The sequence below is a fragment of the Mirounga angustirostris genome, unplaced genomic scaffold, assembly GCF_029215605.1.
Source record: "Mirounga angustirostris isolate CCGP_5_RB_7025 unplaced genomic scaffold, mMirAng1.0.hap1 SCAF_2, whole genome shotgun sequence".
Taxonomy (NCBI): Eukaryota; Metazoa; Chordata; class Mammalia; order Carnivora; family Phocidae; genus Mirounga; species Mirounga angustirostris.
Genome location: NW_026991710.1, coordinates 69,727,973 through 69,742,296, shown reverse-complemented (window position 1 = coordinate 69,742,296; position 14,324 = coordinate 69,727,973). Strand labels below are relative to the sequence as shown.

Here is a 14,324-nt window from a genome sequence, read left to right as displayed (position 1 = left end):
ATTTTAATAAATGTATTACAGGGTTTATGAAATCTATTTGAATAAAATCTGAGATTCAAGTCAGTAAATATTAAATAAACTACTGTGTATAAAAAAGAGAGAGACAGCTAGAAAACTACAGCCAATTAAAGATTGTTTGGGAACAGAATTTATTTTTTTTTTAAGATTTTATTTATTTTGGGGCGCCTGAGTGGCTCAGTTGCTTAAGCGGCTGCCTTTGGCTCAGATCTATGATCCTGGAGTCCCAGGATTGAGTCTCACATCGGGCTCCCTCCTCGGTGGGGAGTCTGCTTCTCCCTCTGACCCTTACACCTCTCACGCTCTCTATCTCTCAAATAAATAAATAAAATCTTTAAAAAGAAAAGATTTTATTTATTTGTCAGACAGAGACAGAGAGAGAGCGAGCACAAGCAGGGGGAGCGGCAGACAGAGGGAGAAGCAAGCTCCCCACTGAGCAAGGAGCCTGATGCGGGACTTGATCCCAGGACTCCGGGATCATGACCTGAGTTGAAGGCAGACACTTAAATGACTGAGTCACCCAGGCATCCCCAGAATTTATAATTTAATGAGGAAAATATTATTTACAAAACTTTGTAGATTTATGTTAATGCAGTTCTTTAATTTGTACTCTCTCCAACATACTTTCTCAATATCCTGAAAAATTAGTTCATAATCTAGAGTTCTTAAAATAGAGGAACTTCAAGCTTTTAGCTTCAACAGACATATCTAAGTTAGCAAATGAATTCAAGTTGAAGGTCAGCTTTCAGTATAGGGCTTTAATAGTAAGGACACTATCCCAACTATGTTGCCATACCTTCAGAGACACCTGCAGGGTATATTGTTCCCTGTCTTACAATGATCCAAATATTTATACATATATTAGCTCTACCTTTTAAAAAGTGAAAGCATAAGTCCATCTTAAAGATTTATAATTTGAACAACCAATTAACTTCATAAATGATCATGCAAATTCATTTAATGAAAGCACAAATTACAGTTGAGCATGAAACTCCTTTCACTTGCTTCTTGAAAAAATATTGAGGGATGCCTGGGTGGTACAGTCGGTTAAGGGACTGACTCCTGGCTTCAGCTCAGGTTGTGATCTCAGGGTTGTGGGATCAAGCACCGTGCTGGGCTCCTGGGCTCCTGGGCTCCGTGCTGAGCGCAGAATCTGCTTGAAGATTCTTTCTCCCTCTCTCTCTGCCCCTCCCACTTGTGCATGCGCGCTCTCGCTCTCTCTCTCAAATCAATCAATCAATCAATCTTTTTAAAAAACTCCAAAGAAAGGAAAATATTGAAAACAATTTTGCTTTTCTAAACTTAATTTTTTTACCCATCTTTTCAACTCAAGGCAATATAATTTCAACTGAACAATCACATGGCTACAGTGATTTGTAGACATTTTTCAGACATGCAACTTGTATGTATCGTAATTGAACAGTACTCTTCCAAATTTAATCCAAAATCAATTGAGAATTTTAGTTAATAAAACAGTAACTTTTAGCTCAACCCACTCCTTCAAAATGCAGTCAAACCAGATAGGATGCAGAAGAGACAGCCAGTTTTGATGTAGTCTAACTCCACCTCCAAGTATTAAGTCTTATAACCTCACAGCAAAACAGTGACTTCTGGTGGCAAAAAATGCATGCCTACTCCACATTTTGCCGGAGAAAGCAGTGTTTAAAATCACTGGGCTAGGGGCGCCTGGGTGGCTCAGTCATTAAGCATCTGCCTTTGGCTCAGGTCATGATCCCAGGGTCCTGGGATCGAGCCCCACATCGGGCTCCCTGCTTGGCGGGAAGCCTGCTTCTCCCATTCCTGCTCCCCCCACTTGTGTTCCCTCTCTCGCTATGTCTCTGTCAAATAAACAAAATCTTAAAAAAAAATAAAATAAAATCACTGGGCTTTTCTGACCATAAATTCTCAGTCCCTGGATGACCTTTGTATTCTAATTTAACACACTGTGATTCTTCAAGATTGTATTTTTACAAAGTTGAAGAGTTAAGCAAATCACAAATGCCAAAGCCACCACAGAAATTTGATTGCTACAGTGAACGTATAGAACATGTTAACTCTGATAAGTTAACAGTTCATTTTCTTTCTGCAGGTGGAAAGCCTGCAAGTCCTACACCTCTAGTCTCATCATCCCTGTAAGTTATATTTAGAAAAAGAAAAAAGGGGGGATCCCCCAATATCTAAATTCATTTTTATTGTTATTTAAGTAGGCTCCACACCCAGCGTGCAGCCTGAGGGGCTTGATCTCATCCACTAGGGGCACCTAAACTCATTTTTTTCAAAGCCTTGTGTCCTACTCTTCAATACTACTTTGTCTTAAAGATCCCAAGTCCTTTCTGTGGTTCCCCCTCTCCTAAACTAGCTAAATTCAAATTAGTCTTCTAGTTTTACACAAGTGGCACGAGTTATTCTCTTGCTTTCTCTCCTAGTCTCCGTTCTCTTGGGTCATTATTCTTTAGTACTCTCCATTCCTTCTCTGCGTCTTTATCTTCAAATACAATATTTTCTAACACTGGCAAGAGACAACACCTTTAAATTAAAGCAGGGAGCCATGCAGAATTTTCAACTCTCCTGTGAATTTATGTCCAGAATATCCACTCAAGGAATCCTTTCCACTAAAGATGAAAGGCAAGCTAAGGAAATACATTAGACAGAGGAAGTAAACACTGAAACAGGGCCATGCCTACGTATTCTCAAGCCTCTGAGCATAACTAGACTCATAGTCCAAAGGTCTTTTTCTTTTACGTGCCTTCTATCTCCACCCGGAGTATGACACACGTACTGCCGGCAGAGGTATCCTACCTCTGCCTACCTTCTACGAACTCTGCAGGACCTCGCTCTGAAATAATCTTGCACAAGCAAAATCCCCACACTTCTCAGGGCGCTCCCTCGCCTGATGTTTCTGTATCTCAATTTCTGAGCTTTTTTCACTTTGCAACTGTCCCAGGGAACACTGGGTCTTCGCCTTAATTCCGGTTTCGCCTTTAAGGTTTTAAATCTGTCTGGTTCCTCGATGGTATGTCATCCCCCGGCCCCCAGCCCTCAACGTGCACCAACAGGGTTAAAATTGCCCCATCCCACACTTAAAACATAGCAAAACATGGTCTGCAAGCGCCCCCCGCACCTCCCCTCCCCGCGAGAGACTGGCTCCCGGAAGAAACGGACACATCTCCACCTCCAAAGCCAAAGGTCTTCCTGGGAAATTTGCATAACAATACTGGGGTGTAGGTGAGTGTAGAAACTCCTGCAAGACCAACCAACCTAGTAAGAAAGTATCGAGACCCCCGAAGATCCCTTGCAGATTCATTAACGTAACTACCATTACGTTAAGGTGGGTACGATTCACACAACTCTCCAAGTCCTCTCCCTTTTAATTCGACGACCTTGGCGCTCGCAGCGTCGGGGGGCTCGAAAGAAGCAGTCACACGAGGATAAGACACCGGCGTAAAAAATTATCAAGAGAAATTAACCAGTTCCACGTTCTGCAGATGCAGTCTCCCTGCGCCCCAGGGGCAAGTCTCAGAAGGTGCCACCTTCAACTTTCCCCCTCCCTCTCTCGAGGCTGCGGACCACCGACACGCGCCTCCATCTCAATCACAATTAGATTGGATTGGATCCACTAATTCTCTCAATCAGACGCAAGGGGGAGGGGTGAGAATGACGGGGGGGGGGTAAGGGGAACTCGGGATGGAAGAGAGAAAAGCCCCGCTTTTACTCCCCGAGAAACTTCTGGGACGCTTCTATTACGCAACCCCGAGTCTAGGTTCCAAAACCGAACATCCTTCCGCAAGACGCGGGGCGCACCAGCAGACGACTGATTTGGGGGAGTGGGGAAGGAAAATGGGTCTCTTCCTGTGTTTCCCACCGCTCCACCCCCAGTTCTTCCAGACGCTACCTGCCCCGGATTTGCAAGGGTGATGCGAGCTCCGCGTCTCCTTCGCCCGTTTCCCCCGAAGGTTCCCACCGGAAAAGTGGGAACGCCAGCTACTTGAGTCAGCGTGCTGGGAAGCAGGCAGCGAGGCGGGGAGAGCCTGGGCTTCCCAGAAGTCCGCGGCTGCGACATTCCCGGCGAGGCTGACCCCCAGCCCGGGGGCGCACAAGGCTCCGCTTACCTTCCTGACCCTTGCTTCTCCAGTCTCAAGTCGTGCGCCCTCGCCACCTCCTCGGCCCTCCCCTGACCTGTTGCGGTGGGGAAAGGGCGCGGGTGCGGAGAGCGAAGGGGATCGCGTCCTCCCGGGATTCGGAGGCGGCTCGCACGGCTCTCGGCTCGCGAGGAGCGGAGGCGAAAATGCAGCTGCGCCCGCGATGCGCGCAGGCGGCGGCCGACTGCGCAGGAGCCGCGCGCTAGTCCGCTTGCTGGCTCCCAAGCTCCGCGCGCCGGCAGCGCCAGAACGCCGCGGAGGCAAGGCCACGCCCTCCTCGGGAGACCCCGCCCCCGGCCCGGCCCGGCCCGCCCCCGCCCCGCAGCCCGGCGCTAAGCGGATCAGCCCGGCCCACGCCCTCTAGCTGGCGCCACCCAAATGGCTAGGAACATCGCCGCCCTCCTCGGAAAACCGGTGGGAGGATCCAGGGCGAGCAACCTCTGAGGACGGAATACTGCAGTGACCGCGCAGGCAGCGTGGGTGACCCTGCCCCGGGCTGATGTGGGACACAAGAACCCTTTCGTGTTACAGAGACAGTCAGCTCCGTGTCAAGTTCTGACTAAAAGTGTCAAGGAGTCTTTCTGCAATCCCCTATGCAATCGAAACAGATTCTGTGCCCTTTAAAGGAGATAATAACTCATATCTAGAGAGTGCTTTCCAGTTTATGGAGGGCTTTTCACACACAGGCCCGACTCATCTTCGCAACAACCTTATAAAACAGATACATCATTATCGCCATTTCCCAAATAATGAACCCGAAGAGCTGAAAATTAAGTGGTGTGCCCAGTGTCCACAAGCTACAAAGTGGCATGGGAAACAGATCTCCTGAATCCATCCTCTGGGTTCTTACATTTCACCCGCCCAACCCCAGAAAATCCGCATAGGGGTAGGGGCTTTGGCAAACAGAACCAAAGGAAGAAGGGAAAGCTAATGTCTAGTTAAAATGCTACTCGATTCCTTCTACGAACACAACAAGGAAAGCATCGAGTCTAGCCTTTGCGCCATCTCACCTCCCCCACTGAAAGAGATGCAGAAAGATTACATTGAATGGCTCAGATGGGTTTTTACAGTAATGGTTTAAACTGGGTGAAATTATTTGGATGAAGATTACCTTATTCAAATGTAATATGTAAATGTAAATGAATATAATGTATGAAAATAACCCACTCAGTGCTCTCTGTATTTCTTTTCACCTTCCTCCTCTTCTTCCTCCTCCTTCTTCTTGTCCCTATTGCTTTGCCCCTCATTACTCCTTCATTGTGTATATGAACGGTGTTGACTGAAAACCCAATCAATAGATATTTGCATTTCCAAATTAAACCTTTGGTTACCTCACTTAATTTCCCATGGATTGTTTTCCACAATATAACTCCTCTTCCTACTCCCTATGCTCCCATGATGATATTGATTTGGCTTACTTTAACAGCTAAAATAATGAAGGTGTCCCTGATGAAATTTGGTGTGCCTCTAGATGATTAGAGGTCATCTCTGAGCAGGAGTCACCTCTGACAGACGGGTGTTTGTATAGTTCTTAAAAGTTTCTAACCGAGATTGGTATCTATTCTAACCATAACAAATATTTTAACCTTTTTGTTATAGAACTAATATATTTCATTGTAATATATATGTGCATAATATTATTTTATAATCTGTCTTTACCACTCCTATGTGAAACTTTTTCCTTTGTCATGTTCCTTTTAATCATCCCATACTACCTCCTAATACCTTCAAACTGTGGTCAGTTTAGTAAATAAGGTTGTCAGTGAAAGTATGATAATTTTATTTTCCTGCTTTTGGAGCTGAAGGATGTCATTTTGCAAAAATTTTTTGTAGAAGATGATGTAGTTTTGCTTCAGAGAGTAGTCCATTCCATTTATATGGATATTCTTAAGGCAATGTGCTAGTTGATAGGCTGTATCAATAACAAAGGTTCCAGTGCCTAGCAGAAACAAATAAATAAATAATTCCAATGCATACTTCTATCGATTAATTTCTGGAAAGATGGTAGGTTACTTAAAAACACTTAAGTCAAAATTAATTTTTTTAAAAGATTTTATTTATTTATTTGACAGAGAGAGGGAACACAGCAGGGGAAGTGGGAGAGGGAGAAGCCAGCTCCCCATTGAGCAGGGAGCCCGATGCGGGGCTCGATCCCAGGACCCTGGTATCATGACCTGAGCCAAAGGCAGATGCCCAACTGACTGAGTCACCCAGGTACCCCTTAATTTTTTCATAATAAATAAAAAGCAGGATAGTTATTCTAGTGAGGTTTTTTTTTTTTTCTTTCAAAAAGTTGCCTTTCTGAGGCACCTGGCTGACTCAGTGAGAATAGCAGGTCACTTGATCTTGGGATCCTGAGTTCGAGCCCCATGTTGGTATAGAAATTACTACTGAGGGACAGAGGGATAGGGAGAGAGAGAATCTTAAGCAGCCTCCATGCCCACATGGACCCGATGCAGGGCTGGATCTCACGACCCTGAGATCATGACCGGAGCTGAAATCAAGAGTCAGATGCTTAATTGACTGAGCCACCCAGGTGCCCCCCGCCTTCTCCCTTTTTAAAGAGTACTTTTAAAACTGCCTCTTCATGTAAGGACTCCTGGGATGCTACTTGACAATTTTCAGCCATGTTTTTACTTAAAATTTAAAGACAAACAAATGAACCCCCTGGGACTCACAGAAATTCATAGGCTGTATTCTCAGAGCGCCCGAATGGTACAAAGGGGCAGGAACATAATGTTAAGATGGAGACTGGTGGGAAATGTGCCTGCATCACGACACGGACAGCTGTTTGCTTGACCAGCCTGAAGCGCTCCTAAACTCCGCAGTTAGCAAGACCGGCAGTTTAAATTATGTTACTCCAAAATTACTGCATGTATATTTCAAAGGGATAATTTCTTCAAAGTGTAAATAAATCCCAACCAAATTGAAAGCTGAGCATACACTTGTAAAAGAAAACAAGCAACCCAGAGTTGGGAGGTGTGTAGATGAGGAAAAGGTGACAGTGAGGGAGGTGGAAAGCTTAGCTTAAACCAGGTAAGGGAAAGTGGTGGAAGAGCCAGTTCCCAAAAAAAGAACACAAAGAGGGGGTAGTAGGACCTTGGGGCAAAGATTATGAGGGGCAGTGATAAGATAGAAGACAGGAAAGGTCAACAGAAAGCTGCTGGTAAAGTACCAGCCATGCCAACCTAGAGTTTTCCTTTCATCCTAAGTGCAGTGAGTAGGAGATTCAAACAGGCTGCATTTTATTTTCTCTTATTTTATTTTATTTTTTTAAAGATTTTATTTATTTATCTGACAGAGAGAGAGAAAGCACAAGCAGGGGGAGCGGCAGGCAGAGGGAGAGGCAGACTCCCCATTGAGCAGGGAGCCGGATGCAGGGCTCGATCCCAGGACCCTGGGACCATGACCTGAGCTGAAGGCAGTTGCTTAACCGTCTGAGCCACCCAGGTGCCCCCAGGCTGCATTTTAGACAGACTACTGTGGCTACCTTATGAAAATGAATAGGAGACTGGAAGACTGCCATCATAATCCCTGAGGCCACGTAAGAAAGTGTGCTGAGAGCTCAGCATAGATTGTAGGCAGATACAGAAATTCCTAGCTTTACATCTCAACCTGGGAGGCAGATATGCAAATATAAACCTGCTGTCTTTAGCTCTAAAAAGAACTAGGTGCGATATTACTGGAATTAAAATAGCTGTCTTTATTTCATCATGAATATTTAGCAGAAAATATGGTTCCAAGTAACCTGACATCACATTTTCTAACCAGTACAATACGAATTTCATATCATCTGTGAGTTTTTACTCATTGCTACTACATACTGCTTCCCAATCCCAGTGGGGATTATGAATGTTTTTTAGTCATGTAGTAATATTGTTAAACTGATTTCATATGTCTAATAGTAATTTGAAAAATCCCAATGAATCTGGAGCAAAAGAATATGAGCACAACATCCATATTTTTCTCTAAAAAAAATTAATGCAAGGATTTAACTGAATTTCTACAATTTATCAGACATTTCACACACAAAATTTTATCTAATTCTCTTGAAAACATGCGTAGATATCTAGTTCATGTATAAAGAAGGAATAAGCTCGGAGAGATCATTCATCTTGATCATGATTATACAGCAAATAAACAGAGGCAGTACTTGAACCCAGCTCTTCTGTGGCTCAAGGTCATGTTCTCACCACTATACACATAATTAGATTAGTCTAAATATCCCAACTAATGTTTATTACAGTTAAATCCACATCAGCAGGCCCAAGAGAGTTGGCAATAGGTTTTTATTCTGACAGTTACATCTGGAGGGTTAAATAGGATGAGGATAAGAAAAATTTGAGTAATTATGGGAAAATCAAATAGTTGGGAAGTAGAAAAGGGAAAGACATGAGTCAGAGCCAGAATACAAAAGCCAAGTTATGGGAGAAGGATTGGTGGTAAGAGTACTCTACCAACTATGGCACAACTTAAGAATTCAATACTCAATACTATGATTCACCTCGACCCATATCTCTCTTCTAAGTTCCAGACTTTCACCCTCATTTGTTCACAGGCAATTTCCACATGGTTGTGCCATAGGCAAAACAAACTCAGCATATGAAGTATGAAATACATATTATTTCATTCTGTCCACTCATTCTTCCATAATCAGAACCCACTCAACCCAATTCCTCCTATTTGGTTTTCACCTTTTTATAATGGCACCATTATAGACCCAGGATTCAGGTTCAAATGTCCATTACCTACCAAGTCATATTTAATATCTCCCTCCCCTACAAGTTCCCTTCCCTTTCTTGTTGTATTTCTTCATTCTTTCAGTGAATAGCTGCTAAGTGTCAGGTACTAATTCTGTTCAATTCTGGGATATAATGACAAACAAGAAACTTGCCTTGTCTTTGGACAGTTCACATCTAGAAGGTGAGTATGGAAGGCAGAATTCTAAATGGCCCCCAAGATTCCCAGTCCTGGTATGTATTTGCTATTTAATTTTTCTCTCCTTGAATGTAGGTGAGCCCAATCTAATCAGGTGAGCTCTTTTTAAAAAGAGGATCTAGGGGTCCAAGGAGGAGGAAAGCAGATATTTGAAGCTATAGCAGAAGCTCTCCTCCTGGCCTTCAAGGAGCAAATCACCATGTTGCACAGAGGGCCATAAAATAAGGACCAGAAGGTGTCTTTGGGAACTGAGAGTGGTCTTTGGCCACCAGCTGGCAATAAAATAGGAACCTTAGTCATACAACTGCAAGGAAATGAATTCTGCCAAGGCAACTTGGAAACAGATCTTTCCTTGGTCAAGCCTGCAGAGGAGGATACATCTGGCCAACACCTTGATTCCAGCCTGGTAGGATCCTGTGCAGAGGGCGCAGGTAAAGCATGCTGGCCTTCTTAGTTACAGAAACTGTGAGGTAAAAAATGTGTGCTGTTTTTGACTGCTAGGTTTGTGGTAATTTGTTATACAGCAGTAGAAAACTAAAACAAAGAGATAAATTCATTGTCATACAGTCTACCTGGCGCTATGGGAGAAGTGTTGATGGACTCAGGGACAATCCTGCCAGAGGCCGAACCTAGGATAATAACAAAAAGAAAGAGGGAGTTGGGGGAAATGAAAGTCATCAGGAAAGGGCGCAATGGTGTGTGGCAAAGGGAGCTAAACATGCACAAGTCCCAAAGTGATGGAGTTCACGGTGAATTTTAGAAATTAGAAATAGTTCAATATGTCCAAAATAGGAGGAAATTGGTAAAAGATGAGGATAGAGATGTAAGAAAGGGTAAGAAAAACCCCAAACCCAGGGCGCCTGGGTGGCTCAGTTGGTTAAGCGACTGCCTTTGGCTCAGGTCACGATACTGGAGTCCTGGGATCGAGTCCCGCATTGGGCTCCCCGCTCGGCGGGGAGTCTGCTTCTCCCTCTGACCCTATCCCCTCTCATGCTCTCTCTATCTCATTGTCTCTCTCAAATAAATAAATAAAATCTTTAAAAAAAGAAAAAAAGAAAAAAGAAAAAACCCAAACCCTTGACCATTTACTGATTGTATACCATGTGGCGGCCCAGTGTGTAGTCTCAGCTGCGCTGGTCACAGTAACCTCTGGTGATACATCCATGTGTGTTGCGGAGTTGCGTGTTTGCCTCACATCCAGTCCCTGCTCTTCCTCTACTCTGCTGTGAATCACAAGGGGTTGATTGTTGCAATCACCTTTCCTAGGTTTCTTTGTTGGGAACTGACTTCTGTCTAGGTTTGGCCAATAGATGTCACTGGAAGGAGACAGGAGGGCAGGGAGAGAGGAGACTCCAGAGTGGCTCTCCTCTCTCTGCTTTGGGCATGGCTCTGCACCAGTGGCTGCTCCTTCTCCCTAGCTCTAGCTCCCACAGGTCACGATCAGCAGCTCTGCCTCCTGGGCTCTGCTAACACTGTCTTTCCTTAGTCCCAGCCTTGGAAGTGGCCATTGCTTCCTGCAGTTGCTTAATCCCCTGCTTGGTCTTTAAGCTCTTCAGCCTAAAAGACTGTCTTCCCTTATTAAATTCTATTAAATTACCTGGCATGAGTGTTATTTTCCTAATTGGATCCTCACTGAATCACCATGTTTTACAGACAAAGAGACTGAAATCCAGAAAGACTGAGCAACTTGCTTAGTACCCCACAGTTAGGCTACTGTGGGGCTGGGATGTAGACCAAGTACAGTGAGTCTATCAAGCTGCATTGTGTCTCTGAGCTGACATCAACCATACTGAGTCAGCTTCTTTGTATTTCACTATTCCAGCAGCCTCTGAACTGTTCTCCATTCCTCCTCTGTCTTCTCTCTCTAGTGTGTTCTCCACAATGCTGCCAGATGAGTCCTCCTAAAGCATATCTCCGGTCATGTGACATATCTGGCAATTGCAAAGAGAACTAAGCACCAACTCCCCATTCTAGACCCCAGACTTCCCAAAAGAGTTTGTCTTTCCAGCTTCACTTTTGTTAAATATTTCGCTTTACCGGAAATCTACCCTTTTCACTTTTTCATCTTTGCTTATACTGTTTCTTTTCTTTTTAACAAATTTATTTATTCTTTTAAGTAGACTCCATGCCCAGCAATAGAGCCCAATGTGGGACTTGAATTCACAACCCTGACATCAAGACCTGAGCGGAAATCAAGAGTTGGATGCTTAACCAACTGACTCACCCAGGCACCCCTTTGCTTATACTATTTCTGTTCCCTTTAGCTAGAATGCTCTTTTCATCTTTTGAAATAAATCTCTCTCAGTTCTACCTATTGATATAATATTTGTCCTTCAAAGCTTATTTATTCATTCATTCAACAAACCTGGGAAAGGTACATTCTAAGCCCTCAGGATAGAAAGAAGAAAATTGTTCCTATCGTGTAGAGTAGGGATTGGCAAACTTTTTCTGTAAAGGGCCAGATGGCAAGTATTTTAAATATTTAAACCTTGTGGGTCACATGGTCTGTTGCAACTATGCAACTCTTCCACTGTAGCACAAAAGCAGCCATAGATCATACATAAATGAACATAGCTATTCCAATAAAACTTTATTTACAAAAACAGATGACAAGTTGGATTTAGCCCATAGGCTGTAGTTTGCTGAGTTTCTCCTTTAGAAACTCATATCAAGGGGCACCTGGGTGGCTCAGTCGGTTAAGCGGCTGCCTTCGGCTCAGGTCATGATCCCAGGGTCCTGGGCTCGAGCCCCACGTCGGGCTCCCTGCTCGGTGGAGAGTCTGCTTCTCCCTCTCCTTCTGCCTGCCTCTCTGCCTACTTGTGCTCTCTCTCTATCTCTCTGTCAAATAAATAAAATCTTTAAAAAAAAAATTTCCTGCAAGAAAAAACAAAACAAAAAAACTCAAACAAATGGAAAAGCTAGCAGGAAATGATAATGAATAAAACATAGCAAAGAGATATGGAGAATAGAAGTAGTAGTGTCAGCATCTTTGTAAGAGGAGTCTCAAAAGACAAAATTTAAAAGAATAAATAAGAACAGGATATATTATAAGAAATAATAAATTTCTCATAACTAAGGAAGAATGAATGATTTCAGATCAGAAAGTTCAGAGAAGACATAAGGAAAAATCAGACCTACACACGTTATAGTGAAAGAGTACTAGAGATAAAGAAAAGGTCTGAAACTTTCTAGAAAGAGAAAACATACAATCTGCAAAGGAATAGGAATCATACTGATATTAGACTTCTCAACAGCCTACTGGCTGCAGGAAGACAAAGGAGTAGTATATGTTATACTGAAAAATAACTTGAGCCTAGAATGTTGTATTCAGCCAGATTGTCTTTCAAATATAAAGGCATAGGAAAAGTGATATTCAGCTTCAAGAATACGAGTTCTCAGAAAATTTGCCACAAAAAGACTCAGATTGAAAACATTTTTGAGGGGCGCCTGGGTGGTTCAGTCAGTTAAGCATCTGCCTTCAGCTCAGGTCACGATCCCGGGGTCCTGGGATCTAGCCCTGCATCGGGCTCCCTGCTCAGCGGAGAGCCTGCTTCTCCTTCTCCCTCCGCCTGCTGCCCTTCGTACTTGTGCTCTCTGTAAAATAAATAAAATCTTAAAAAAAAAATTTTTTTTTTGAGGAAGTACAGAAATGAGAAGAAAAATAAAAAATCCTAATGTGTTTTAAGATTTATCAGAAGTAAATGTATCATATATTTAGGTAAAGTTTGTTGTAGCCTTAAAAAAGAAAAAGTAACTAGAACCAAAGAAAAGAGAAAGAGAAAATATATCCATTACAACACAAAACTAAAATACTAGATATTATTAATATGATGGATGCTTTGGGAGGATATGAAAGGGACAGGAGAGCATGCTAATATATATTCCTTAGGGTAATAATAAGGATGTGATAAGTTTAAGAAATGAATAGGAAGAAAATAAATAAGGTTATGGTTGTATCAGTCTGGAAAACAGAGACCACACCCATAATTTATCAGAGAATATTTAATGTAACATTATGAGCTAATAAAAGGTGGTTAACTATTAAGAGAGGTAAAAGAGGTTTGCTACAAAATAGCAAACGTAAGCAACATTACTACCCCTATGCTTGAGGAAGAATATCCACCCACCCACTGGGAAGAGACCCTATCCCCAACATGAAGCTAAGGTTCAGACCTCCTTGGAGAGGATAAGGCTGCAGTCTACTTGACAGACAAGTTCAGTGGAGTGCTGCAACAGCCCAGAGCTGGGGCGCAGCCTGCAGACCAGGGAGGGTCAACTGGAAGCGATCCATTTAGGTCTCTTCATAGGAGACAGCCCAGGAACAGGAAGATCTAGGAAGGGAAGCCACCTACCTCTCTGCTACTTGCAGTGTCCCTCCAGTGCCCTCTGCTGTAAGGCCGACACTGTACGAGCTGGCCAATGAGGAGTTCACCGGGGCCAGCTCCAGGTGGCTTTGGAACTGACAAGCAATAAACTATAACAGTCCTCTCCCATTTTTTTGCCCCACTCAGTGTTATTTTGTCATTATTCATCCATGTTTTATGCATATAGTTATTGAATATACTGCCTTGAGCACACTTCCTAATTATCTTTTTCTTTCATTGTGGTTTTTTTGGGGGGGTATTTTACTATTTCGTGGGTGGTAGAAAACTAATAATAATGCAAATGACTTAGCCCATGGAAATGGAAATTAATTGTGTTAGTGGAATACAACTGATTATTTTGTGGTGATTAGATCATTTTGTATCTTTTTATAAATTCATTCCAGCATTCCTTGTATCCTATATATGTGTGGTTGTTGTTTGAATTCTCCTTTGATCTAGTTGTAACATCCTACTGGCTTCTTCATTAATTAATGAGGTAAATAAAACCTCTGACACATATTCATTTTATATTTGTATGAGAGTTATGATCTTAACTTTCTTCTTTTTTTTTTTTTAAAGATTTTATTTATTTATTTGACAGAGAGAGACACAGCAAGAGAGGGAACATAAGCAGAGGGAGTGGAAGAGGGAGAAGCAGGCTTCCCGCGGAGCAGGGAGCCCAATGCGGGGCTCGATCCCAGAACCCTGGGATCATGACCTGAGCAGAAGGCAGATGCTTAAGGACTGAGCCAACCAGGCGTCCTTTTTTTTTTTTTTTTAAGATTTTATTTATTGGACACAGAGAGGGAGAGCATGAGCAGGAGGAGGGGCAGAGGGAGAGGGAGAAGCAGGCTCCCCACCAAGA

At 43.1% G+C, this 14,324-nt stretch overlaps 1 protein-coding gene across 22 annotated transcripts in view; it reads right to left on the bottom strand.

The window, feature by feature from the left end:
- AFF1 (ALF transcription elongation factor 1) overlaps nt 1-14,324 on the bottom strand; it is a 284,626-nt gene that overhangs the window by 238,531 nt on the left and 31,771 nt on the right. For 3 of the 22 annotated variants that reach the window (XM_064584756.1, XM_064584761.1, XM_045880811.3), the window contains exon 1: nt 4,128-4,393. The exons of 18 other annotated variants lie outside the window; for them this stretch is intronic. The gene's annotated coding sequence lies outside the window, so the exon portion shown is untranslated. Of the gene's footprint in view, nt 1-3,910; nt 4,031-4,127; nt 4,394-14,324 lie in introns of those variants that run through there. One more of the 22 variants, XM_064584758.1, reaches the window with a different exon arrangement.